General features: G+C 41.5%; 1 protein-coding gene across 1 annotated transcript in view; it reads left to right on the top strand.

The window, feature by feature from the left end:
* Positions 1 to 20261: 20261 nt before the first annotated feature.
* LOC141139081 (uncharacterized) overlaps positions 20262 to 26366 on the top strand; it is a 160184-nt gene continuing 154079 nt past the window's right edge. The window contains exon 1 of the mRNA XM_073624883.1: positions 20262 to 20889. The gene's annotated coding sequence lies outside the window, so the exon portion shown is untranslated. The remainder of the gene's footprint in view (positions 20890 to 26366) is intronic.

The following is a 26366-nucleotide window of genomic DNA, read 5'->3' as shown; positions in this document are numbered from 1 at the left end:
GGGGGGAGGGGATTGAGGGGATTGAGGGGATTAGTAGTTTACTCATAGGAAGTGACTAGGGCACTGCATTTCTGGTAAGATTCACAGTTATTTTCTGTGCTTATTCAAAACATTCCTAGCATGAAAAAATAAAACTAATGCAGTCACCATATCTAGAGGCTGCAAGCTGCAATATATTACATTTTTGTTCTCGGGTTTGGATATTCTAGGATATTAGTAGTATTTATGATAACAGTTTGTATGTATGCATGAGAGTTAGGGAGCTTACACTGCAAGTTTCTTAATGTACAATATGTAAAGTGCGGTGTAAATTGTATGTTACCTATTATACCTAAAAAAATATATAATTAAATATAATTTAATATAATATAATATAATATAATATAATATAATATAATATAATATAATATAATGTAATATCATATAAAATAATACAATATAATTCCTACAGTATATTAACTATAAGTAATATATAAATATAAAATAAATGAATAAAAAAATACATTATTTAATATATTTATTAACAATAGGAGAGCGTAAACCTGATCTAAACCTGACCAGGTTTAATTACGACCAAACAAAAAAAAAAACAGGAAAATTGGGGTTAAACACATTCTAATGAGCACCAGCTACTCCCAAAATGCAAATTGGACCTTTCTTTTCACAAAAAATCAGGGTAAACAAATGACAGGCTTTTTTTTTTGTTTTGTTCTTTGCACTTCCATTGTTACCAGAGAGGCCTGTTTTTCACACCTCTTGTACTTGCATGATTTACATTTAGAACAAGTAACCACAGGGTAGTAGCAGCTGTCTATTCTGCCCTATTTTTTTTTTTTTTTTGTACAGAAAATGTACTTTATTACAATGTATATCCACATACACAATCGGCATGACAGTAAAGTTCAAATATGTGTTACAAATATTAAATACAGAGATACAAGGTCCACACAGAGAACGTCTTTGGACATGGATCCACCACTTTTAACCAAGTAAATTATCCACAGCACTGTGTGTGTTCTGGCATCCATTAGGAATCAGCTTGGGTTTGGAATGAACCCAGAAGGAAGCTGTCATTGACACCTAATCCTTGTAGCCAGGGTTTTTCCAGCCCCGCGGCTGCATGTACACAAAGGGACGGGATGCTCGTGACATTATTGACCAAATATGGCCAAATGGCCATATTAGGTCAAAATCATTAGCCTAATGTCATTGACCTAATTTTCTATGTGGCCATATTAGGTCAATATTGTCACAAGCATCCCTGACCCTATGTGTACCTGTAGCTTTGGGGTATGACATCATGGACCAAATATGGTCACATGACCCTAATGGGGCAAAATGGGGCCATATTAGGTCAATAATGTCACAGCCATCCCCTACCGTTTTTTTGTACATACAGCTACAGGAAGGTGAATGCCCTGGCCACAGTTGTTAGGGCATCAGTGGGCAGGAGTAATAGCTTCCTTCTAGGTCCAGTCTGAACACAAGTTCACACCAAATCCAAGCTAATCCCAAAGAGCTACATCTAACGTTCTCCAACTGTGTTTTCCACCAACAGTTTCAGAAAGGCTCACTAAAGCCATGTGACTATATTAAGTCAATAATGTAACAAGCAACCCCATCCCTTTCTTTGCAAGGATACTGGTGATAACATTGACCTAATATAGCCACATAGCCATACTAGGTCGATGTCAATGACCTAATATAGCCATGTGGCCATATTAGGTAAATGATATAGCAAGCAACCCTGCCCCTTTGTGCAGCTAAGGGGCGGGGATGCTTGTGAAATGGTTTACCTAATATATCCACATGGCCGTATTAGGTCAATGATGTCACAAGCATCCCTGTTCCTTTTTGTACATGCAACTGTGGGGTGGGAAATACCCTGGCCACAGTAGATTGGGTGGCAGTTTACAATTCCTTCTTGGTTTGGTCCCAGTTATGAACCAAACCCCTGCTCATCCCTAAAATCCACTTCAAATATGCTCCAACTGTGTTGTCTACTACCACCTTTAGAAAGCTTCACTTCAACTATGTGATCATATTAGGTCAATGATGTCACAAGCATTCCTGCGCATTTGTGTACATGCAGCTGTGGGGTGGGGATACCCATGACATCAATGACCTAATGTAGCCACTTTGCCATATTAGGTCATTGTCATTGACCTTATTTAGCCATATTAAGTTAATAATGTCGCAAGCATTCCCGTCACCCTTGTGTACATTCAACTGCAGAGTGGGGAATAACCCGGTCACAGTAGATTGGGTGACAGTGGACAGGAGTGATAGGTGCCTTCCAGGTTCGGTCCAAACCCAAGTTTCGAACCAAACCCAAACTCATCCCTAAAGTCCACATCAAATTTATTCTAACTGTGTTCACCACCACCACCTTCAGAAAGGCTCCCTAGAGCTATGTGGCTATAATAGGTTAATGCTGCCTGTCACTAGCATCCCCATTCTTTTGTGTATGTGCAACTATAGAGTGGGGAATGCCCTGCCAAAAATTTATTGGGCAGCAGTGGGGGAGTAATAGCTTTTTTCCATGTTCACTCCGGACCCAAGTTTGGACCAAACCAAACGTGAGCTTATTCCTAACATCCACATTAAACATGCTCCAACTGTGTTGTCCTCCACCACCATCAGAAAGAACCACTCACTTGATGGGATGGACCTTAAATCTCTAGATATCACAAAAAACATTTGTACAGAAATATCCAATTATTTCATAAAGGATTTCTTTTCTGCTCATATTACTCCATCTCCATGAATTCTCTCAATGTGTTAAGGATATAACCATGAAAAAGGGAAAACTTATGGAGCTACATCTAAGGACCAGTCCTGTTGCAATATATTACATTTTGTTCCTGGGTTTAGATACATCTTCACAGTTTTTTGGAAAACTCTAGCAGTTCCCAGATTCTGTTTGTTGTCACAGGCCAGAAATGCAGCTGCTGTTTGCACAGCTATGCTGGGAATTGCAGAGATGTGAAGACCAGCTCTTAGCACCTGTTTAGGTCAGCAGGGCACAGATGCCATGTTTGGAAAATTCATGATGGGCGCTCATAAGAATTTCAACACTGATATTGCCTTAAAGTAAAACTATAGGCAAAGCTTTTTTTCAAATTTTGGATAGAGTAAGAGAGGGTTATAACCCCTGTCAGATTTTTTTTCCCCCATCTGTGTCCCATTGGGGGGAGGGTTTCCCTTCACTTCCTATCCCATAGCCAAACAGGAAGTGACGGGAAATCCCTAAAAAATAAGGGAATCCCTTGGGGACCCCCAGGTCACTAAAACTAATGTCCCCATTACTATATTACTTTTCTGGGGACCACCCAAAATTTGTGATTTTCTTTTACTTGCAATGAGCTCAAATCAATTTGGTTTACCGAGTCATTGTGAGTACACTAAAAGTTACTAATGCTTACGTGTTTCAGCCCTGTGTGGGCCTTAGTCATAGCATGGGCTATGACTAAGGTCCATACAGGTCTAAAATGCGTAAATATTAAGATCCAATTTGTAACTTGACACAATAAAGAATACTTGCAATCTGCAGTGTGAGTGCCGTTTCTATATGGGAAGATTGGCTAACAGGGGCCCACAGCGAGCACCGCAAACCTGCATGGTCTTATTTAGTGAGGTCAGGCACTGATTTTGGTCAAGAAGGCCTCGCAGTGTCCGCTCTATTTCGCGGCGCTATTCGGCCGCTAGCGGGGTGCTTTTACCCCCCACTAGTGGCCGAGAAAGGGTTAAAACCAGCCGAGAAAGGGTTAAAACCACCCACAAAGCGCTGCTGCAGCAGCAGTGCTTTGTCGGCGGTATAGCCGCGCTGCCCACTGATTTAAATGGGCAGGAGCGGTGGAGGAACGGTATATACATATTGATTCTGAAAGGAAAGGTTTTCTGACAAATCTGTTGGGGTGTACTTATTTATGCTGAGCACTGTGTGTATATATATATATATATATATATATATATATATATATTATACGGATTGATTTAAATAAAACCCAAAATTTTCTTAAAGGGCACATTTACTTTCGTGGAAAGTACCTTTTGTGGCTCTGAAGAAATAACTGTTTCCCCATGTCCTGTGCCAATTGGTTCTGAATGAGAGGTCTCATTATAATTACCTGGTGAGCTCTCAGTATTATAATTAAGAAAGTTGCAAGGTCTGTATCTCTTTACAAGTATATAACCGTTGAAGAGTATCTCACCAAAACTGAACTTCTAAATATATATACACTATGTTGTCAAAAGTATTGGGACACCTGCCTTTACACACTTTACATGAACTTTAATGGCATGCCAGTCTTAGTCCGTAGGGTTCAATATTGAGTTGGCTCACCCTTTGCAGCTATAACAGCTTTAACTCTTCTGTGAAGGCTGTCCACAAGGTTTAGGAGTGTGTCTATGGGAATGTTTGATCATTCTTCAAGAAGCGCATTTGTGAGGCCAGGCATTGATGTGGAAGAGAAGGCCTAGCTCACAGTCTCCGCTCTAATTCATCCCAAATGTATTCTATTGGGTTGAGGTCAGGACTCTGTGCAGGCCAGTCAAGTTCCTCCTCCCCAAAGCTCATCCACACTATATTTCCCCTCCAACCCCACGCCATAATCCACCCTCCAAATCATTTGGCGGAGGGGGGATTATGGTGGGGGGTTGTTTTTCAGGGGTTGGGCTTGGCCACTAAGTTACAGTGAAGAGAACTCTTAACCCCTTCCCGCCGACCGTACGCAGATATGCGTACTCAGCTTTCCGGGGTTATACCGGGATGATGCCCGCAGCTGCAGGCATCATCCCAGTACCGTTGTTTCCAGCGGGCGATCGGCTACCCGTGTATAACAACCGATGCGCTCGGTTGTTATACCGGGGGAGCGGGAGGGGACATCCCCCCCTCCCGCCGCCTCCCGCCGCTGTTACCGGGCCTCCCGTGCGATCGGGAGGCCCGGTGTCCAATCGGGAATCTTCGGCGGCTGGGGGCGGGCTGGAACGAAGCTGTGAGCGTCATGACGTCACTTCCCGTTTACTCGGCTGCCAATGGCGCCGAATTAAAAAAAGTACACAGTATTCAGAATCGCCGTTTTCGGCGATCTGAATACTTTGAAGTGTAAAGGAGGGATGGGGGGTCTTTTAGACCCCCCATCCCTCCATAAAGAGTACCTGTCACCACCTATTACTGTCACAAGGGATGTTTACATTCCTTGTGACAGCAATAAAAGTAAAAAAAAAAAAAAAAAATTTTTTTAAACACAATTTTAAACTAAAAAAATTAATTAAATAAATAAATAAATAAAAAATATATTTTTTTTAAAGTGCCCCTGTCCCCGCGAGCTCGCGCAGCGAAGAAAACGCATACGGAAGTCGCGCCCGCATATGTAAACGGTGTTCAAACCACACATGTGAGGTATCGCCGCGATTGTCAGAGCGAGAGCAATAATTCTAGCCCTAGACCTCCTCTGTAGCTCAAACCTGGTAACCGTAAAAATTTTTTAAAGCGTCGCCTATGGAAATTCATAGGTACCGTAGTTTGTCGCCATTCCACGAGTGCGTGCAATTATAAAGGGTGACATGTTTGGTATCTATTTACTCGGCGTAACATCATCTTTCACATCATACAAAAAAATTGGGGTAACTTTACTGTTTGGATTTTTTAAAATTCATGAAAGTGTCACTTTTCCAAAAATTTGCGTTTAAAACACCGCGGCACAAATACCGTGTGATAAAAAATATTGCAACAATCGCCATTTTATTCTCTAGATTCTCTGCTTAAAAAATATATATAATGTTTGGGAACTCTAAGTAATTTTCTAGCAAAAAATACGGATTTTAACTTGTAAACACCAAATTTCAAAAATAGGCTTAGTCATGAAAGGGTTAAGGCATCAGCATACCAAGACATTTTGGACAATTTCATGCTCCCAACTTTGTGGGAACAGTTTGGGGATGGCCCCTTCCTGTTCCAACATGACTGTGCACCAGTGCACAAAGCAAGTTCCATAAAGACATGGATGAGCGAATTTGGGGTGGAGGAACTTGAGTGAGTCCTGACCTCCACCCAATAGAACACCTTTGGGATGAATTAGAGCAGAGACTGTGAGCCAGGCCTTCACGACCAACATCAGTGCCTGACCTCACAAATGCGCTTCTGGAAGAATGGTCAAACATTTCCATAGACACACTCCTAAACTTGATGGAAAGCCTTCCCAGAAGAGTTGAAGCTGTTATAAAGGGTGGGCCAACTCAATATTGAACCCTACAGACTAAGACTGGGATGCCATTAAAGTTTATGTGCCTGTAAAGGCAGGCGTCCCAATACGTTTGGTAATATAGTGTGCATGTGCAAAATACTCAAAGATGGTGGCATGAGAAAGGATGGGAGGTGCAAAAATAACAGTTGACTAAAGTTCCTCTTTAAGAACACCAATCTTTTCAACATTTTTGATGGATCCACCCATTGAGTGTTCCAAATGCCAATGGCCATTGTTACTTAATTCTGTGAGTTAATTTGCACCCCTGATGAAGTCATGAAAAACTGCAAAACATGTTGGAATATGGGGAGAGAGGGAGATGTATTCGTTAGAAGGGGAAATCAAGAATAAGAAAGATTGAAAAGAACTTAAATGGAGAGGTTTAGGAAAGATCTAAAAAGATAGTGTATATGAACTTATAGGGAAGAGGAAAATAAATGGATGTCAATATTGGGTCAAGCGATATCTCTTCCTACATTGATGGTTATGCTATATAAACTAAAAAGAAGGGAAAAGAACATACAAATAGTTTTATTGATTAATAAATAAAGGTTAGATTTTATGAACTCTAATGAGGCAGACATGCGAATTAGTAATGTATGTCAAATCTATTACACCAGACATTAAGTATTTCTAACCCAGTATAACGTAAAGACTGTTATTGGAATAAAATCTCCTGAGATGGAAGTATGTCAGCAGATAATAATGACGCATAAAAGGTACAATAATGCAATATTCATATCCTTGCTCACATGCACTTCAGAGGCTGAGAGTTTGCCATAGAAACCTGAAATGACCTCTTCACCATCCCTTACGGCACAATCTTCCCTCTCCTTCTACTACCCTGTTCATCACTCCAAGCCACGTACAAGGAAATCCACTGTAGACCATCTACGTCAAGAGGTGTGCATTTGTAAGGAGCTGATTCAACGCCAAACTCTCCTGACCTTCTAACCCCAATTATCATCTTCACTGAACAACACGAAAAAAAATCATTCCTACCCTGAAGTGAACTTGAGGTAAAATGAAAATATCTGCTGGAGACTTCTATACGGTTCTTTGCTCTTCCAGTTACCTGCATGCATTTTCAGACATCTTGCAGTAAGCCCCCAGACTCCAGAAAAGTTGGGAAGATGCGGGAAGGAAATAGGGGCCATCACGTGTGGTCACTGGCTCAACTGTAAAGGCTTATAAAGTGTCACCTATGGATAATTTAAAGTATCGTAGGTGGTTGCCATTTCATGGGCGCGTGCAATTTTAAAGTGTCTAATTGTCAGGTCAGAACTCTGTGCAGGCCAATCAAGTTCCTCCACCCCAAACTCACGCATCCATGTCTTTTTGGACCTTGCTTTGTGTACTGGTCCAAATCATTTGGTGGAGGGGGGATTATGGTGTGGGGTTGTTTTTCAGGGGTTGGACTTGGCCACTAAGTTACAGTGAAGGGAACTCTTAAGACGTCAGCATAACAAAAGATATTTTGGACAATTTCATGCTCCCAACTTTGTGGGAACAGTTTGGGGATGGCCCCTTCCTGTTCCCATATGACTGCGCACCAGTGCACAAAGCAAGGTCCATAAAGACATGGACTAGCGAGTTTGGGGTGGAGGAAATTAACTGGCCTGCACAGAGCCCTAACCTCAACCCGACAGAACACCTTTGGGATGAATTAGAGCGGAAACTGTGAGCCAGGCCTTCTCGACCAACATTAGTGCCTGCCTCACAAATGCGCTTCTGGGAGAATGGTCAAACATTCCCATAGACACACTCCTAAACCTTGTGGACAGCCTTCTCAGAAGAGTTGGAACTGTTATAGCTACAAAGGGTGGGCCAACTCAATATTGAACCCTACGGACTAAGACTGGGATGCCATTAAATTTCATGTGCATGTAAAGACAGGTGTCCCAATACTTTTGGTAATATACAGTAGTGTAAATAATTGCAATGTATACTTAGAAACAAGGATTTTTAAAACATTTACACATGTAAAATAATTTTCAGCACTATAATTTCTTTTTCAGTTAAAAACAAATCAAAACTGAAAAACAGTATATATTATAGGTGGGAATTGTGTTGTACCAACAATTTCAATAAAGACTGCGTAATCTACTACTGCGTAAGGCTACTCTGCAGGCTTTCCCTAACCTTCCCAATCACCCTTTTGAAGGCTTCTTCCACTCTTCTCATCCAAAGGCCACTAGAGTTCCAGCCTCCTCTCGCTCTGACCTTTCCTGTTCCCCTTTGAAAGACATCCTCCTCTCATCCAAAGACCACCAAAGCTCCAGCCTCCTCTCATTTTGACCTTTCCTGTCCCCCTTTGGAAGATATCTTCTTCTCTTCTCATCCAAAGGCCACCAGAGCTCCAGCCTCCTCTCCGTCTGACCTTTTCTGTCCCCCTTTTGTAGATATCTTCCTTTTTTCCCATCCAAACGACCACCAGAGCTCCAGCCTCCTCTCTGTTAAGGCTCTCTCCTGGTCCTAAATGACTGAAGGCTGTGGTCATTCTGCGCCTGTGCCGCCACTGCTACCTAATATTTCTTAGACTTAAAAGCAGACATTGCTGGGCAAGGTCCAGCAAGTTCCCAGTGATATCTTCTAGGCCCAAGGTCCGCATAAAACCAGGTGCACAGCCTGCTTCAGATGGCACCCCCTCCCCAGTAGGAAGAAGGCTGAAAGTCCTTCCTCTCTCTAGGTAAAAGTACACTCTCTGCTCTTTCCTCCTGTCAGAATGTTCCTTGTCAGTTCTTTATTAATGCGAGTCACCCAAAGTACTGCCCCTCCCTCTTCCAGGCGAAGCGCCCAGGGATTATAAGAGGAAATCAAGCCAAGTTCAGGTAATTCTATTAATTGCAATCCAAGTATGTGTAGCATCCTCCTAGAGTAGTGTAGATTGTTAGGTAAGTTTAGTTAGCTCCTCTGTAATCAGTGGAGCAGGGGTTGATTATTCAGGCCTGCTCAGTGTCTCACAGGCTGCTGCTCTGATTACTTCCCCCTGTATTCTAGAGGATTCTAGAATTATAATGGGACAAAGGGGAAAGGTGTCCATCTGTCCTATGGTGGTGTGAGTCCATATCTCCTTCACTGGAGAGTGCCCGGTGGATATTAGAAGGAGGCAACCAATGATCTTGTGACCGAACCTGGTGCTGGATGTTAGTGACTGTATGTGGCTCCGGTCTTTGGTGACTGTCAGCATTAGAGGTTCTGTGGGACATTGTCCTCAAAATGTTCAGTTCATCAGTTTTTGGGTATCCTATGCTCCCTCCGACCAGTATCGTAGTACAGGTTGTCAGCGATCGGGACAAGGCACGTAATTTGTACCCCCTTACCCATGGACTTTTAGATACCCTCACCCTGATCATACACCCCAGATAACCCTACCCTGATCACACCCCCCAGACAACCCTACCCTGATCACACCCCCAGATACCCCCCCTCTTTAATCACACACCCCCAGATACCCCCACCATGATCACACACCCAGATACCCCCTCACTCTGATCACACCCCCCAGATACCCCCCTGATTCCTCAACTCTGATCACACCCCTAGATACCCCCGCACGATACCCCCCCAATCTGATGACCCCCCAGATTCCCTCCACTCTGATCATACTCCCAGATCCCCCACCAGATCCCTCCACTCTGAGCACACCCCCAAACGCCCCCCATCCCTCCACTCTGATCACACTCCCAGATCCCCCACCAGATCCCACACCAGATCCCTCCACTCTGAGCACACCCCCAACCCCCCCCATCCCTCCACTCTGATCACACCTCCAGATCCCCCCAGATTCCTGGGACAGGGGGGTTATCAGTGGGGGGATCTGGAGGGTTATCAGTGTCCATACCGGCAAGAGAATTTCTCCAGCAGGATCCCCAATGGCATTGGCAGCTGCAGCAACCAGCGGGAAGCCTCCTCCTCCACGGGCACCCCCCAGCCTAACCCACCCACACAGCGTGGCGCTCACTGCCTCCACAGACTCAGTTTCGGGATCCACCCATTGCTCTGCCCTCATCGGCATGCTTGGATCTGTTCTCCCTGCTTTCTCATTGATAGCAGCTACACAGAAGGTAAAGTGAAACCTTCATAGAGGGTGCAGCATTGAGGTTTTAGATTTAGTTTTAGCAATGGCTGGTGCTTTGGATTCTACTTCCTGCCTAGGCTGCCTTATGATGGTGCCGGCCCTGTCTGTGCCCCTCTAAATTTTGCGCCCCAGGCAACCGCACTGGCTGACCCCCCCCCCCAACACTATGTCACTGCCTTCACCCCATCCAAGTTCACCGTTCCATTAAAACCCTAAAAAGACACCCGTAGACTATTCCTTCGAGCCAGTGTAAGAGTGAAACTGTGGCTGGGAGGGAAAGGAAACAAGTTCTCCAGTGCTCTTTCTGGGATTCACTACAAACATTTAATTATTTTTCATTTTTTTAAAACATAACTGCCTTCATTTGTGGATTTTAATAAATGCCTGGAATTCAGTGTTAACTAATAATATACTGTATATGCAATAATATAGTAATAAAAAGCCCTTGTTCCTTTGTGTAAAGGATGACAAAATATTAGCTATGTATTAATAATATATTAATCGAATGCTAATATTTTCATTCATTGAATCCCGCATGGCTCAGGGGATGCCTGAACAGCCTTGCCGTGTTAATATCGCTTTGATGGTACCGGTGAAAGAGAAAACTGTAAAAGCCAATCCCGTAGGTGGCCAGAAAAAACCCAGATGATAGCGCCTCATCTTGTGTACTCTACCGTCGTGACCTAAATGGCATTGTGAACAATGCTTGTCTTAGCAGAAAACCTAAAGCTTGGCTTGTATTCCTCGGAGAAGATAAACTTCAAGATGTATTTGCTTGTGAAGGAGAAGACAATTGGCAGTGAGAGGGGTGGAAGGCAGACCTCTTGTTCGGGGAAAAAGTATCTTCTAGCCTGGAGCGTGATTGTCTTCTGTGCACCATCTTTTATTCATCTCCTTGTATGTTTCATGTGTTCTACAGCAAGATAACAATGCAATTTCAGCCAGGACATATCTTACCTTATTATTGCAAAGCTTTGAGGTTTTTTTTTTCTCTTTAATATGACTTCAATAGTTTGGCATGCTGTTGTGACGCGATGTTCCACATATGAATTATATTATTTAGTTAACTGAAACTTTGTAGTGGATTTCTACCTTTTCTGTTCTGAAGAAATTGTTGTTTGTTCCTTGCAAAACTTATTCCCAAATGGGAGGGTCTGGCTCGTTATAATCGCCCAGTGGACCTCCAGTATTCTAATGAGGAAAGTTGCAGTACCGGCATCCCTTTGGAAGTAATTAACCCTCAGAGAGTATCTCACCAAAAAAGGAAATTCCTATTGCAGAGGATTGCTAAAATACGACTTTTATCTTAGTACAAATGTCTGAGAATATCAGTGAGCCAATCACACGAGCAGGAGATACCGTATCTGGGGTTGTTCTGTAGACAGGATTCCTCCAGGTTGCCATGTTACAGTATATTGAATTGTTTTACAGTTTTGAAAATTCACAGAGGATTCAGCTTGAAATAGAAACAAAATGGCATGTGACAATTTTTTATAATATACTGTACAGTATCTCACAAAAGTGAGTACACCCCTCACATTTTTGTAAATATTTTATTCTATCTTTTCATGTGACAACACTGAAGAAATGACACTTTGCTACAATGTAAAATAGTGAGTGTACAGCTTGTATAACAGTGTAAATTTGCTGTCCCCTCAAAATAACTCAACACACAGCTATTAATGTCTAAACCGCTGGCAACAAAAGTGAGTACACCCCTAAGTGAAAATGTCCAAATTGGGCCCAATTAGCCATTTTTCCTCCCCGGTGTCATGTGACTCATTAGTGTTACAAGGTCTCAGGTGTGAATGGGGAGCAGGTGTGTTAAATTTGGTGTTATCGCTCTCACTCTCTCATACTGGTCACTGGAAGTTTAACATGGCACCTCATGGCAAAGAAATCTCTGAGGATCTGAAAAAAAGAATTGTTGCTCTACATAAAGATGGGCTAGACTATAAGAAGATTGCCAAGACCCTGAAACTGAGCTGCAGCATGGTGGCCAAGACCAGACAGCGGTTTAACAGGACAGGTTCCACTCAGAACAGGCCTCGCCATGGTCAACCAAAGTAAAGTTGAGTGTATGTTGAGTGTATGTGCTCAGCATCATATCCAGAGGTTGTCTTTGGGAAATAGACGTATGAGTGCTGCCAGCATTGCTGCAGAGGTTGAAGGGGTGGGGGGTCAGCCTGTCAGTGCTCAGACTATACGCCACGCACTTCATTAAATTAGTCTGCATGGCTGTCGTCCCAGAAGGAAGCCTCTTCTAAAGATGATGAACAAGAAAGCCCACAAACAGTTTGCTGAAGACAAGCAGACTAAGGACATGGATTACTGGAACCATGTCCTGTGGTCTGATGAGACCAAGATAAACTTATTTGGTTCTGATGGTGTCAAGCTTGTGTGGCGGCAACCAGGTGAGGAGTACAAAGACAAGTGTGTCTTGTCTACAGTGAAGCATGGTGGTGGGAGTGTCATGGTCTGGGGCTGCATGAGTGCTGCCGGCACTGGGGAGCTACAGTTCATCGAGGGAATCATGAATACCAACATGTACTGTGACACACTGAAGCAGAGCATGATCCCCTCCCTTCAGAGACTGAGCCACAGGGCAGTATTCCAACATGATAACGACCCCAAACACACCCACGACCACTGAGTTGCTAAAGAAGCTGAGGGTAAAGGTGATGGACTGGCCAAGCATGTCTCCAGACCTAAACCCTATTGATCATCTGTGGGGCATCCTCATATGGAAGGTGGAGGAGCGCAAGGTCTCTAACATCATGGAGGAGTGAAAGAGGACTCCAGTGACAACCTGTGAAGCTCTGGTGAACTCCATGCCCAAAGGGGTTAAGGCAGTGCTGGAAAATAATGGTGGCCTACAAAATATTGACACTTTGGGCCCAATTTGCACATTTTCACTTAGGGGTGTACTCACTTTTGTTGCCAGCGGTTTAGACATTAATGGCTGTCTGTTGAGTTATTTTGAGGGGACAGCAAATTTACACTGTTATACAAGCTGTACACTCACTACTTTACATTGTAGAAAAGTGTCATTTCTTCAGTGTTGTCACATGAAAAGATAGAATAAAATGTTTACAAAAATGTGAGGGGTGTACTCACTTTTGTGAGATACTGTGTGTATATATATATATATATATATATATATATATATATTTTTTTTTTTTTTTTTTTTGTAAACAAAAGTGGAATTCCTCCTTAGCCCCTTATGTCCTGGTGGTCAATTTAAAATGTCACAGGGACAAAGGCTATTTGTTCCGGATGAGCTGTTGCAGCTTTGTATATACCAGGACATAAGGGGCTAAGGAGGAATTCCACTTTTGTTTAAAAAAAATAAAATAAAATAAACAAAAGTGGAATTCCTCCTTAGCCCCTTATGTCCTGGAGGTCATTTAAAATGGCACAGGGACAAGTAATCTATAGCTGTCTGACTGCAGCCAGCAATAGATTACTACTAGCAGTGATCTGTTGCTGTACAGTTGCATGAGAGGGGTATCTGGATCTTGTCTCCACTGACCACATTCAGACTGCCCATGAGGAAAACAAAAAATTTAAAACGTAAAAACATAGAAACTTTAATAGATAAATATACAGTATACATATGTCTTATGTACAGTATATTTCATATAGCTATAAATTATAACATAAATATATGATGTTATATTATATTATTTATATAAGTATATCATATTATTGAAGATATGTTATTTATATAAATATATCATATTATTGAGGATATGTTATTTATATAAATATATCATATTATTGAGGGAATGTTATTTATATAAATATATCATATTATTGAGGGAATGTTATTTATATAAATATATCAAACAAAAGAGGGATTTGGGACTTTTAAATGAGGTGTGTGGGATCACACATCTCCATCCCTATCTATATGCAAGAAAAAGAGGGGTTTGGGACTTTAAATGAGGTAGGTCTAGCATGGCTAAAAGAGGAGTCAGTGTAAGAAGACATATTTTGTTCAATACATTAAAAAACATGACATAGCAAAATGAGTACATGCATGGTAAAAGGCATAACAATCACATATTATGAACCAGATATTCATAAAAACTATCCTAGCAACTTGGAGATGACATATTGAGGTATAGCACAGTTGTCCATTATAAAGAATCGCTTGAAAAAAGCAACATGGCGGGGTAACTTGGGAGTGGATGAAATAAAACCATCTAAAAATAATAATATATCATATTATTTATATTATATTAATATATATTATATTAAATAAATCTACTATATAAATAAATAAAAAATATCCCCTACCAAAAATAATTCCCAGGTCACAACAATGACGTCAGATGATCTGGATGACACAAGGATGAAATGCCCATGTCAGTGAATGCAATGTCATTCAACTTTGTAGTGATCAAAAGGATGCCATTGTGCAAATTTGTGCTCCCGTCAAACCCAACTTAATCTGATCATAATGTTATGTTAAAAAACTTGTTTAGGCCTTTTTTTCCTCCTGCATGCATTGCAATATATCGAAGTAAAGCTCCTAAAGAATTAAAGTGAAATAAAGCTTTCCTAAAGTAAAACGCTTCTGTTCACTTTGAGCTTTATTATTCCTTTACATTACATACAACTTGCCCTATTGTGATATCATTTTAATCAGCAGACTCTGTTGATTACATTTTGTGTCAAATATATGGGGTTGCACAAATTAATTGGGAACAATTACAGGAACTTATTAAAAAATGTTTTCCCTATTTATTCCCAAAAATAATAAAAATAAATGTATTTATATTTTTTTACCGAACTAAAAATAAAATATGTATAAGAGGTTAAGGTAAATAACAAACACTAAAAGCTATAATGTGTGGAACTAAGACATAAAAAAAAAGAAGGAAAAAAAGAAAATGATCTGGGGCTTAAGGGGATTTATGAAGAAAAAGGCTTGGGGACTCAAGTAGTTAAAATGGGACTTTCAGTCATTTTACTAAAATAAATTCCTGACGTGTGACAATATACAGCAGCGGGATCATTCTTCAAAAAAAAAAAAAGCTCCACCCTATATGACTAAAAAACCATCCGTGAGTTGAAGTCAGTGACTTTGCCTAAGAGGAGATGATGTATCAATCAGCATTATATATGCAGTAATAACATTTACTTTAAACTATCCAGAAAACAAGGATTATGGAAACCAATGTTACTTCGAAGCAATTCAAGTAGCTCCTTTATTTATGCACTTAAACATCTCTGCAGTCAAGGGTGTAGCTGTGTGGTTTATCCTGATATTTATTGGTTCTATGTACGAAGGAAATGTCATTTTTAATAACATTTAATTACAATATAACCTGTGTAGCAATTGTATATGCTTCATTCACTTTTATTTTTTTTTCCTATTTTTTTCCCCAGGAAAACAGAGTTACCCTTTAAGTATAGTCCAATGGATAGATTATATAATTTAACATCAATTTCTTACACTCGCTAATTTAATACCATCTTTTCTATCTTTTAATGAGACCGTTAGCCACGTTGCAGCAGATTTTCTAAGTATTTTTATCACCATGAATGTGTATTAATGAAATAAATCTTAACGTAATTGGATAAGTGCAGAATGTTGTGTTTCTACAACCATTTTTGTACCAATTCCGTATTTTTTTTTTCTCAGTCTTGAAGAAGGGGGAAATGATACCCCGAAACGCATTAGTTGCTTTATATTGTCTTGTTGTGTCTGAAACACCAATATTACCCACTTGCCTACCAGCAGTTTAACTTTTACTGCTGGCAGAGCCGGCAGCTCTGCTGTACCCTCCATATTAGTGGGTTTACAGGGGGGGCTGTGGCTCCACTGCAGGGGTTAACTGCTTGTTTTGTTCAGGGGTGCACAGAAAAGCTTCTCCGTTCCCTGAAAAACAGCACTCCCTCATGTCCAGCAGTGGAGTCTTCCTGCCATCCTCACATTCAGAGCCAGCCTATGGGCGTGATGACGTCAGAACAGTCCATGCACAAGACTACTAGCATGTGGTGGGAATGGCAGAAGCAGCAGGGACCACTCTTGCATTCGGAGAATTGGCAGATTAGGAAAGTATATCTCTGCTCTCCTCATCTCTAGACAAAAGAGCAGTTAACACGTGCCGTGCAGGCCCCACTGCATGGGAAAAGTTTTTTTTTCCCCTAGAGTTCTTTTTTAAATTACAACATGCTTTCATGCTTTGTGTAGCAATGGTATATGTAATATATATATATATGTACACGCACAATATTGGCTTAAGTATTGGGACGCCTTCCTTTACACACGCATGAACTTTAATGGCATCCCAGTCTTATGCCCCGTACACACGGTCGGATTTTCCGACGGAAAATGTGTGATAGGACCTTGTTTTTCGGAAATTCCGACCGTGTGTGGGCTCCATCACACATTTTCCATCGGATTTTCCGACACACAAAGTTTGAGAGCTTGCTATAAAATTTTCCGACAACAAAATCCGTTGTCGGAAATTCCGATCGTGTGTACCCAAATCCGACGGACAAAGTGCCACGCATGCTCAGAATAAATAAAGAGACGAAAGCTATTGGTCACTGCCCCGTTTATAGTCCCGACGTACGTGTTTTACGTCACCGCGTTTAGAACGATCGGATTTTCCGACAACTTTGTGTGACCGTGTGTATGCAAGACAAGTTTGAGCCAACATCCGTCGGAAAAAATCCTAGGATTTTGTTGTCGGAATGTCCGAACAAAGTCCGACCGTGTGTACGGGGCATAAGTCTGTAGGGTTCAGTATTAAGTTGGCCCACCCTTTGCAGCTATAACAGCTTCAACTCTTCTGAGAAAGGTTTAGGAGTGTGTCTATGTGAAGGTTTGACCATTCTTCCAGAAGTGCATTTGTGAGGTCAGGCACTGATGTTGGACAAGAAGGCCTGGCTCACAGTCTCCACTCTAATTCATCCCAATGGTTTTCTTTTGGGTTGAGGTCAGGACCAGTCAAGTTCCTCCACCCCAAACTCGCTCATCCATGTCTTTATGGACCTTGCTTTGTGCACTGGTCCAAATCATTTGGTGGAGGGGGGATTATGGTGTGGGGTTGTTTTTCAGGGGTTGGGCTTGGCCCCTTAGTTCCAGTGAAGGGAACTCTTAAGGTGTCACCATACCAAGACATTTTGGACAATTTCATGCTCCCAACTTCGCGGGAACAGTTTGGGGATGGCCCCTTCCTGTTCCAACATGACTGCGCATCAGTGCACAGAGTCCTGACCTGAACCCGATAGAATGCCTTTGGAATGAATTCGAGCGGAGACTGCAAGCTAGGCCTTTTCGTCCAACATCAGTGCTCGACCTCACAAATGCGCTTCTGGATCTGGAAGAATGGTCAAACATTCCCATAGACACACTCCTTAACCTTGTGGACAGCCTTCCCAGAAGAGTTGAAGCTGTCATAGATGCAAAGGGTGGACCAACTCAATATTGAACCATACGGATTAAGACTGGGATGCCATTAACACCTTACAGACCAGCCGCCGTCATTATATGGCGTCAGGTTTGCTCCCCTGTGCGAATCACCGTAGGTGTACGGCGGCCGCTTTAAGGGCTATAGGGGAGCGCGCGCGCCAACGGTGCAACGCCGGAACCGATGCACGCGGCCGGTGGCCGTGATGTCTGCCGGCTACCAACGATCGCTCCTCAGAGAGCCAGAATGGGGATTCATACAGATCCCTGTTCTGACAGGGAAGTAGAGAGAGATCTGCTGTTCCTAGTGATCAGGAACAGCAATCTCTCTCTACTCCCAGTCAGTCCCCTCCCCCCACAGTTAGAAACACCTCCCTAGGGAACACACTTAACCCCTTGATTGCCCCCTAGTGTTATGCCGCGTACACACGATCGGAAATTCGGCCAGCAAAAGACAGATGAGAGCTTTTGGTCAGAAAATGCAACCGTGTGTATCCTCCATAGGACTTTTGCTGGCTGAATTCCAGCCAGCAAAAAATTGAGAGCAGGTTCTCAATTTTTCGGTCGGAAAAAGTTCCTATCCAAAAATGCAATCGTCTGTATGCAATTCCGACGCGCAAAATTCCTACGCATGCTCGCAAACAATTTGACGCATGCTCGGAAGCATTGAGCTTCATTTTCTCGGCTCGTCGTAGTGTTGTACGTCACCGCGTTCTTGACGGTCGAAAGTTCCGAGAACTTTTGTGTGACCGTGTGTATGCAAGCCAAGCTTGAGCGGAATTCTGTCGGAAAAACCATCCAAGATTTTTCTGACGGAAAATATGCTCGTGTGTACGCGGCATTAACCCCTTCCCTGCCATGACATTTATACAGTAATCAGTGGCTATTTTTAGCTCTGATCGCTGTAAAAATTTCACAGAAAAAAGTGTCAACAAAAGTCCCAAAAAAGTGTCAAAAGTGTCCGATCTGTACGCCGCAATGTCACTGTCCTGTTAAAAATCGCTGATCAACGTCATTACTAGTAAAAAAGTAAATAAATAATAGTAAAAATGCCATAAATATATCCCCTCTTTTGTAGCCGCTATAACTTTTGCGCAAACCAATCAATATACACATATTGCAATTTTTTACCAGAAATATGTAGAAGAACACATTTTAGCCTAAACTGATGAAGAATTTATTTTTTTTATTATAGCAAAAAGTAAAAAATATTGTTTTTTTTTTTCAAAATTGACACTCCTTTTTTGTTTATAGTGCAAAAAATAAAAACTGCAGAGGTGATCAAATACCACCAAATTAAATCTCTATTTGTGGAAAAAAAGGACGTCAATTTTGTTTGGGCACAGTGTCAATTGTCAGTTAAAGCGACGCAGTGCCATATCGCAAAAAATGGCCTGGTCAGGAAGTGGGTAAATCCTTCCGCGGCTGAAGTGGTTAAAGTTCATGTGCGTGTAAAGGCAGGTGTCCCAATACTTTTGATAATATAGTGTGTGTGTATATATATATATATATATATATATATATATATATATATATATATATATATATATATAGAAATAAAGAAATATATATATATATATATATATATATATATATATAGATTATTATTATTATTATTATTATTATACAGTATTTATATAGCGCCAACAGTTTACGTAGCGCTTTACAACTATATATATATATATATAGATATATATAGATAGATAGATAAATATATATATATACTGTATTTATTGGCGTATAACACTCACTTTTTCAACATGAAAATCGGGTGCAAATAGTGCGTGCGTGTTATACGTCAATACTTCAGTTTTAGCTGCCTCGGAGGGGACAGGGAAGGGGGCTGGACGAGCGCCGTCAGATTACATAACGTGAGAATCTCCTGTTTACTTGGTGGCCTCTGTAATAGGAAGTCCCGTCTCCTGGGCCGCCATTGGACCACTGTTCTGTCTATCATAGGAGATTCTCACTGTATGTAATCTGTCGGCGCTCGTCCCGCCCCCCTCCCTGTCCCCTCTGGGCTGCAGATAGGCATCGATCAGGCTGCAGTGATGGCAATGGTGAGGCTGCATTGATGTGGACTAATGAGGCTGCAGATGGGCAGTGACCCTTATTTTGCTTCAAAGTTCCTTAATTAAAATTTAAGTTTTTTTTCCTGAAACTTCCCTCTTAAAATGAATGTGCGTGTTATACGCCGGTGCGTGTTATACGCAGATAAATATGGTATATATATATATATATATATATATATATATATATATATATATATATTTTTTTTTTTTTTAATTTATTGATTTATTTTTTTTGTTTCCTTTATATATGTTCTAAATAGTTCATCCATTAAAAACTCTATAAAAGTTTTGGATTAGGACTCCTGATTGCCTACTCTCTTCCTGATCTGTAAAAAGCCAGGCGTCTTAGTTGGAATTAGAAGAGTATTGGCCTGGAATTAGCGGTGGTGAGGTCATGCCCTTTCTACTGTAACCAGAATCCTTGTTTTGTCAAATCATAAACACTCCACCTTCGGTGCGGCATTTGCAGATGTTTCCCTCCGGTATGGAGTTATTTAAGGAATAATATTTACACAGGCCGGGCAGGCAGCGAAGTGGGCAATAGGGGGGCACGGACTGAAAGAACATTATTGCTCACTGCAATCTCCCATTTTAAAATCCACTTCCTCCCAAACCACCACTGGTTTGGGTGTCTTTTTCTGTCTGTTTCATCTGTCAGTCATTAGCATTCCACAGATGTTAAGTACATCTTAAACAGAGCAAGAGAGAAAGAGAGAGAGAGAGAGAGAGAGAGAGAGAGTGCAAATCTTGGGACGAAGAGAGAATAAGACCATTCAGTGAGTAATTTTTCCTCTGTGCAGACTTCCAGCTGAGGAAAGCCAATTTTATAGAAAGCAACTGCTGACTCCGAGCACTATCTCTGGTGGCCCAGTGGACAGCTGCAGGATGGCAAAGGCTCGGTGAGATTGCAACCGTGTAGGAAAAAACAACTTGGACACGTCAAGTTTGCTAAAACCCAAACCCAATTCTTCATATTTTATGGGATTTATTATGCAGAAGACTGGGTTATGAGCTGCGGACTGTGACTAGAGGGATTTCTACAAGCTGCTTAGACATCGGGTAAGTGCAAACATTTCAGAACTTTCCATGAATCGAGCTTGTCCCCCCGACTCTAGCTGTAGATTCCAAAAAGTATTTGCAATCCAACTGAGGGGGTAGAAAAGTATCAGAAAGGGTTTATTTGTAATTGGAACTTGGGTTACTCATAGTTTGTGTCTCTTGTAATTGCAAAATTGTCCTTTGTTCATGTCCAATTTTGCAAATTTTGTAAGTTATGCTACCTGGCCGATAAATGGTTTTCCAACGTGTGTTTATTGAGTACGTTATATTCCTCGAACTGTGTAGCAAATGTTTCTAAAGCAGTCAATAATTAAAGATTGTTACTTATTTGTAGATTTTCTTGAAAAGTACATTGTGGCTTAGATGTGAATATTTTGTTTAATTTTCAGGTCAAAAGTTTTTTATTTTTTTGCGTGTCTATTCTTAGTTTTGAAGGAACTTAGGTTTTGGCAACTGTCATCGAGGTTTAGGCAGTACCCAATTTTGTTGTAATTGATGAAGAGTCCTACTGACACATGACACAAGTCCTCTTCCGTTACAGTGGCTACAGTCCATCATCAGCTGTGGAATGGTAGATGGAATACTCATTTGTTTTGTAGCATTTTTCATGCTTCCCCTGGGGTAAAAGACGGAAAAACAATGCTGTTTTTAGATTGTATCAGTATTGCAACCTTGCCTATGTGGTTGAGTTTGTAAATGTTTTCTGCAGAAAGAATATAACTGATACTTTCTCTAAAGAAGGTGGGAGGTTGTCTTTTACCTTTTTTTTTGCAACCTATCTCTGTTTCTCACGTGACTCAACTAAAGGACTGAATTGGCCAATTTCGGTCTTCTCATTGACAAGTGCGAAGGTTGGCCAGGTCACATAAAGATTCTCCAAAATATTTGAAACCCCCAAGTGATTGGCAATGTGCATTTCTAACTTGGGCTTTTTTTCTCAGACAATAGGTGCAGGTATTTACATTCGCCTCCCCCTCCCCCATCACCTACTCTCAGAAGTGGATGACAAAGGCCAGTGTATAAAAATTACCTTACCCATACACAGTACAGAGCCCCCCAACAATACAGGAGCCCCCCTCCACAGTACAGAGACCCCCATCAGTACAGAGTTCCCCAACCATACAGAACCCCCCCACACATTACAGAGCCTGCAACAGTACAGGAGCTTCCCTCCACAGTACAGAGTTCTCCAAAGCCCCCTTCCATAGTATAGATACATAATACAGGAGCCCCCCTCTATAGTGCAGAGGCCCCCCACAGTACAGCGTTCCCCAACCGTACAGAACCCTACACACAGTGCAGAGGCCCCCAACCATACAGGAGCCCTTCTCCAGAATCTCCCGACCATACAGAGCACCCCACAATTCAGAGCCCCCTCCCAAAGTACAGAGCCCCCCAACAGTACAGGGCCCCCCAACGCAGTGTACAGCCCCCAGAGTAAGAGCGCTCCCCCACAATATAAATCCCTCTTACAGTACAGAGCCCCACAACAGTACAGGAGCCTCCTCCATGGCATACAGCCCCCCACAGTATAGAGGCACCCAACAGTGCAGCCCTCCTCCACAATCCAAAGCCTTACAACAGTACAGAGCCCCCCAACACAGTACAAAACCCCCAACAGTGCAGCTCCCCTCTATGGTACAGAGGCCACCACAGTACAGAGTTGCCCAACAGTACAGAGCAGCCCAACAGTACAGGAGCCCCCAAACACAGTGCGAAGCTCTTCGCAGTACAGAGTTCCCCAACAGTACAGAGCTCCCCAAGAGTAAAGGAGTCCCACTCCACAGAACAACCCCCCACATTACAGGATCCCACCCACACACAGTACAGGACTCTTCCACCACTCACCTGGTAGTGGCAGGAAGAAGTCTGCAGGAGAAGCTGTAGAGCTGGTGCAGCTGAGTCGCTTGAAGAGGCCGGCTGTCACTAATGCAGAATGCAGAAAATGCAGAAAACTTCCTCTTCCGGCTTCTGTGTTTACCAGTGACAGGTCAGTGAGGACAGGGTAGGGCTCGAGATGGCGGAATAGAGTTCTGCCACGTTCCAGCTGAAAAAAAAGCCCTGCTTCCAATCATTGCATTGCTCTTTATCACCCTCAAGGATGACACTATATGGTCCAATCCTCACCACAGTGCCATAGCGGTGTTATAATGGTGGCATATCTAAAGCTAATACTATTTTTTTTTTTGGTAGTGAATGGCTGAATCTAAACTCCATGGAAAACAAAATGCTCTCTTGAAGTGGACCTGCCCCCTGTATTGCAAGAATGAAATGCTCCTGTAGGTCTAGGGTACTTCAAAAAGCACTTTTACCTACTCAATCTTCTGCTCCCATAGGCTCCCCTGGGTTGTAAGAATGGTCCCTGCATCCTCTTCTCCCCTATGCTTCCATGGTCACAGGTCCTGTGACATTATTAAGTACAACCTAGAGCCCATAGCCTTCCATTTAATGTGTAGATGCTGAGGGGTGCTGCAGTAGTGGAAGACTGGGTAAAACTGCTCTCAAGGCCCCCTAGAACTAAATGAGAATTTAACCCTTGCAGTGTGGGGGCAACTCCACTGCAACGGAACAAACACTATATTACCAAAAGTATTGGGGCGCCTGCCTTTACACGCACAGTCTTAGTCCGTAGAGTTCGATATTGAGTTGGCCCACTCTTTGCAGCTATAACAGCTCCAGCTCTTCTGGGAAGGATGTCCACAAGGTTTAGGAGTGGGACAATCTATGGGAATGTTTAACCAATCTTCCAGAAGCGCATTTGTGAGGTCAGGCACTGATGTGTACGAGAAGGCCTGGCTCGCAGTCGCCACTCTAATTCATCCCAAAGGTGTTCTATCAGGTTGAGTCCAGGACTCTGTGAAGGCCAGTCAAGTTCCTCCACCCCAAACTCGTTCATCCATATCTTTATGGACCTTGCTTTGTGCACTGGTCCAAATAATTTGGTGGAGGGGGGATTATGGGTGTGGGGTTGTTTTTTAGAGGTTGGGCTTGGCCCCTTAGGTCCAGTGAAGGGAACTCCTAAGGCGTCATCATACCAAGACATTTTGGACAATTTCCTGCTCCCAGTTTGGGGATGGCTCCTTCCTGTTCCAACATGACTGCGTACCAGTGCACAAAGCAAGGTCCATAAAGACATGGATGAGCGAGTTTGGGGTGGAGGAACTTGACTGGCCTGAACAGAGTCTGGACCTCAAATCTTCGGGATGAATTAGAGTGGAGACTGCAAGCCATGCCTTCTCGTCCACATCAGCACCTGACCTCACAAATGGGCTTCTGGAAGAATGGTTAAACATTCCCATTGACACACTCTTAAACCTTGTGGACAGCCTTCCCAGAAGAGTTGAAGCTGTTATAGCTACGAAGGGTGGGCCAACTCAATATTGAACACTACGGACTAAGACTAGGATGCCAAGTTTATGTGCGTGTAAAGGCAGGTGTCCCAATACTTTTGGTAATATAGTGTATTTGTTCTCTTCCATCTTCTTCCTCTCCATTTTTTTTTTTTGTTTGCCATCTGTGTCTTATGGCATAGATTGCCCTCTTGCCCTTCACCTCTTGTCCTGTAGGAATCTCTCTGAAGTGAAATGTCGTCTTGGACAGTTGTCACTGGGACTGGTGCATTCACTGGGAGATTTCCCTTTCACGTTCATGACAAATGTTTGGATTCTCCTTTATTTTCATCCCAAGTGCGAATGATCACCAGGGCAAAAATGCAGATTTTCCTAACGGGACCTAGACTGCAATGAAAACCTGACAAAAGGATAATAAAGAGGCTTCAAAACTTGTTCCGAGCAATCAAAGGGAAACTTTCAAACAAGCTCACTGGCTCGGTGAAGGCAGCTCATTTACAACACTTCTCTCAATGGGTACCCACAGGAGACTCAAACCACAGAAATAAAGAAAGAAGCACCAAAACCAAGGTGAGAGAGTCCAAAATGCTTTTTAATTGTTCTTAATTTAATCATTAAAAACATTCAATGCATTTCAGGGCCCAAGACATTCTCCCTTCATCAGGGCTAACAAATTTAAATAAAACATGATAAAAATGGAAACTTGTATTCAAAATGATGTGACTATAAAACCAAATATGAGTAAAAGAAGTGTATCAATTAGTAATGCTATTATATAATAGAAACCTTTGGAAATATTTTTAGGAGTATTTCTTAGGAGATTAAATATGACATTTTATTTTATATTTTATACTTTTTATTTATTTTTTATTTTATGTTATATACATTTTTTTCCCAAGGTTTTTAATCATATGATTGTGTTAATAACTGGTGCACTTTTAATAATATTTGATTTTATATTCACATATAATTGCATTACTAATTGGTACATATTAAAAGTTCATAAATTATTAACGCAATCATATATCTATTTATGTATTATCCACTGTACCTAAATTGTTTCTATTACATTTAAACATTAATAAACAAATTTGACAAGTTAAAAACCTTGGGAAAAAACATGATGTAACATAAAATGTCACATTTTTTTCTGATAACATTTTTTTTTCTTTTTTTTTTGTCATGATTGCATTAATAATCGATACACAGTAAATAATATTTGGTTATATATTCACATATTTTGGATACAATGATCAATTTTTATTATCATATTTTAGATCTATTTGATAGCCCTGATTATAGGGGAATGTTTCATCCCGTGAAATCTGTTGGATATTTTTTATGAGCAAATTATGAATTGAAAGCATCTCAGACTCTCTCCTCGTTTTTTTTTTTTGTGCTCCTTTCTTTATTTCTATAATAATGAAAACATGTCAGGAATTCTAACCCCTCACCACTCTAAATGTAAAACAAACAGAAAAAAAGGGTTGGCTTTAATTAAAACCAGAAATGCAATACAGATTTTTTATTCAGAAAGCTAGCCATCACAAGAGTGCAACCATTTCACTGAGTGATAGAGGTCAGCAAAGCCTGAGTCAAGGTTGCCTTAGATTAAATGCGCATTTTAAGGCTTGACATATCTGGTATCTATTTTCTCGACACCACCCCATCTTTTATATTTTAGCAAAAAAAATCTGCATATTATTGTGTTTATTTGCACTAAAATTAATTTTAGCTATTTTTTTTGTCCCTCAAAATATGCTTTTGATAAATAGCTGTACAAATATTGTGTGACATACAATTATTGCAACTCACCATTTTATCCACCAGGGTCTCTTCCTTCAGAAAACATATACTTTGTTGAGAGGTTAAAGTGGTGTTCCGGCCGAAATTATACTTTTTAAATAAAAATACCCCTATAATACACAAGCTTAATGTATTCTAGTAAAGTTAGTCTGTAAACTAAGGTCTGTTTTGTTAGTTTATAGCAGTAGTTTGTTATTTTATAAACTTACAGCAGGCCGTGGCCATCTTAAGTGTGGACATCTGAAGCCAGACTGTATTTCTTCCTGGATCTCATCCTTGCAGATCTCGCACATGCTCAGTGCAGCACAAGCAGTGTAATGG

The sequence above is a fragment of the Aquarana catesbeiana genome, linkage group LG04 (assembly GCF_042186555.1).
Source record: "Aquarana catesbeiana isolate 2022-GZ linkage group LG04, ASM4218655v1, whole genome shotgun sequence".
NCBI lineage: Eukaryota > Metazoa > Chordata > Amphibia > Anura > Ranidae > Aquarana > Aquarana catesbeiana.
This window is presented reverse-complemented; position numbering and strand designations above follow the sequence as displayed.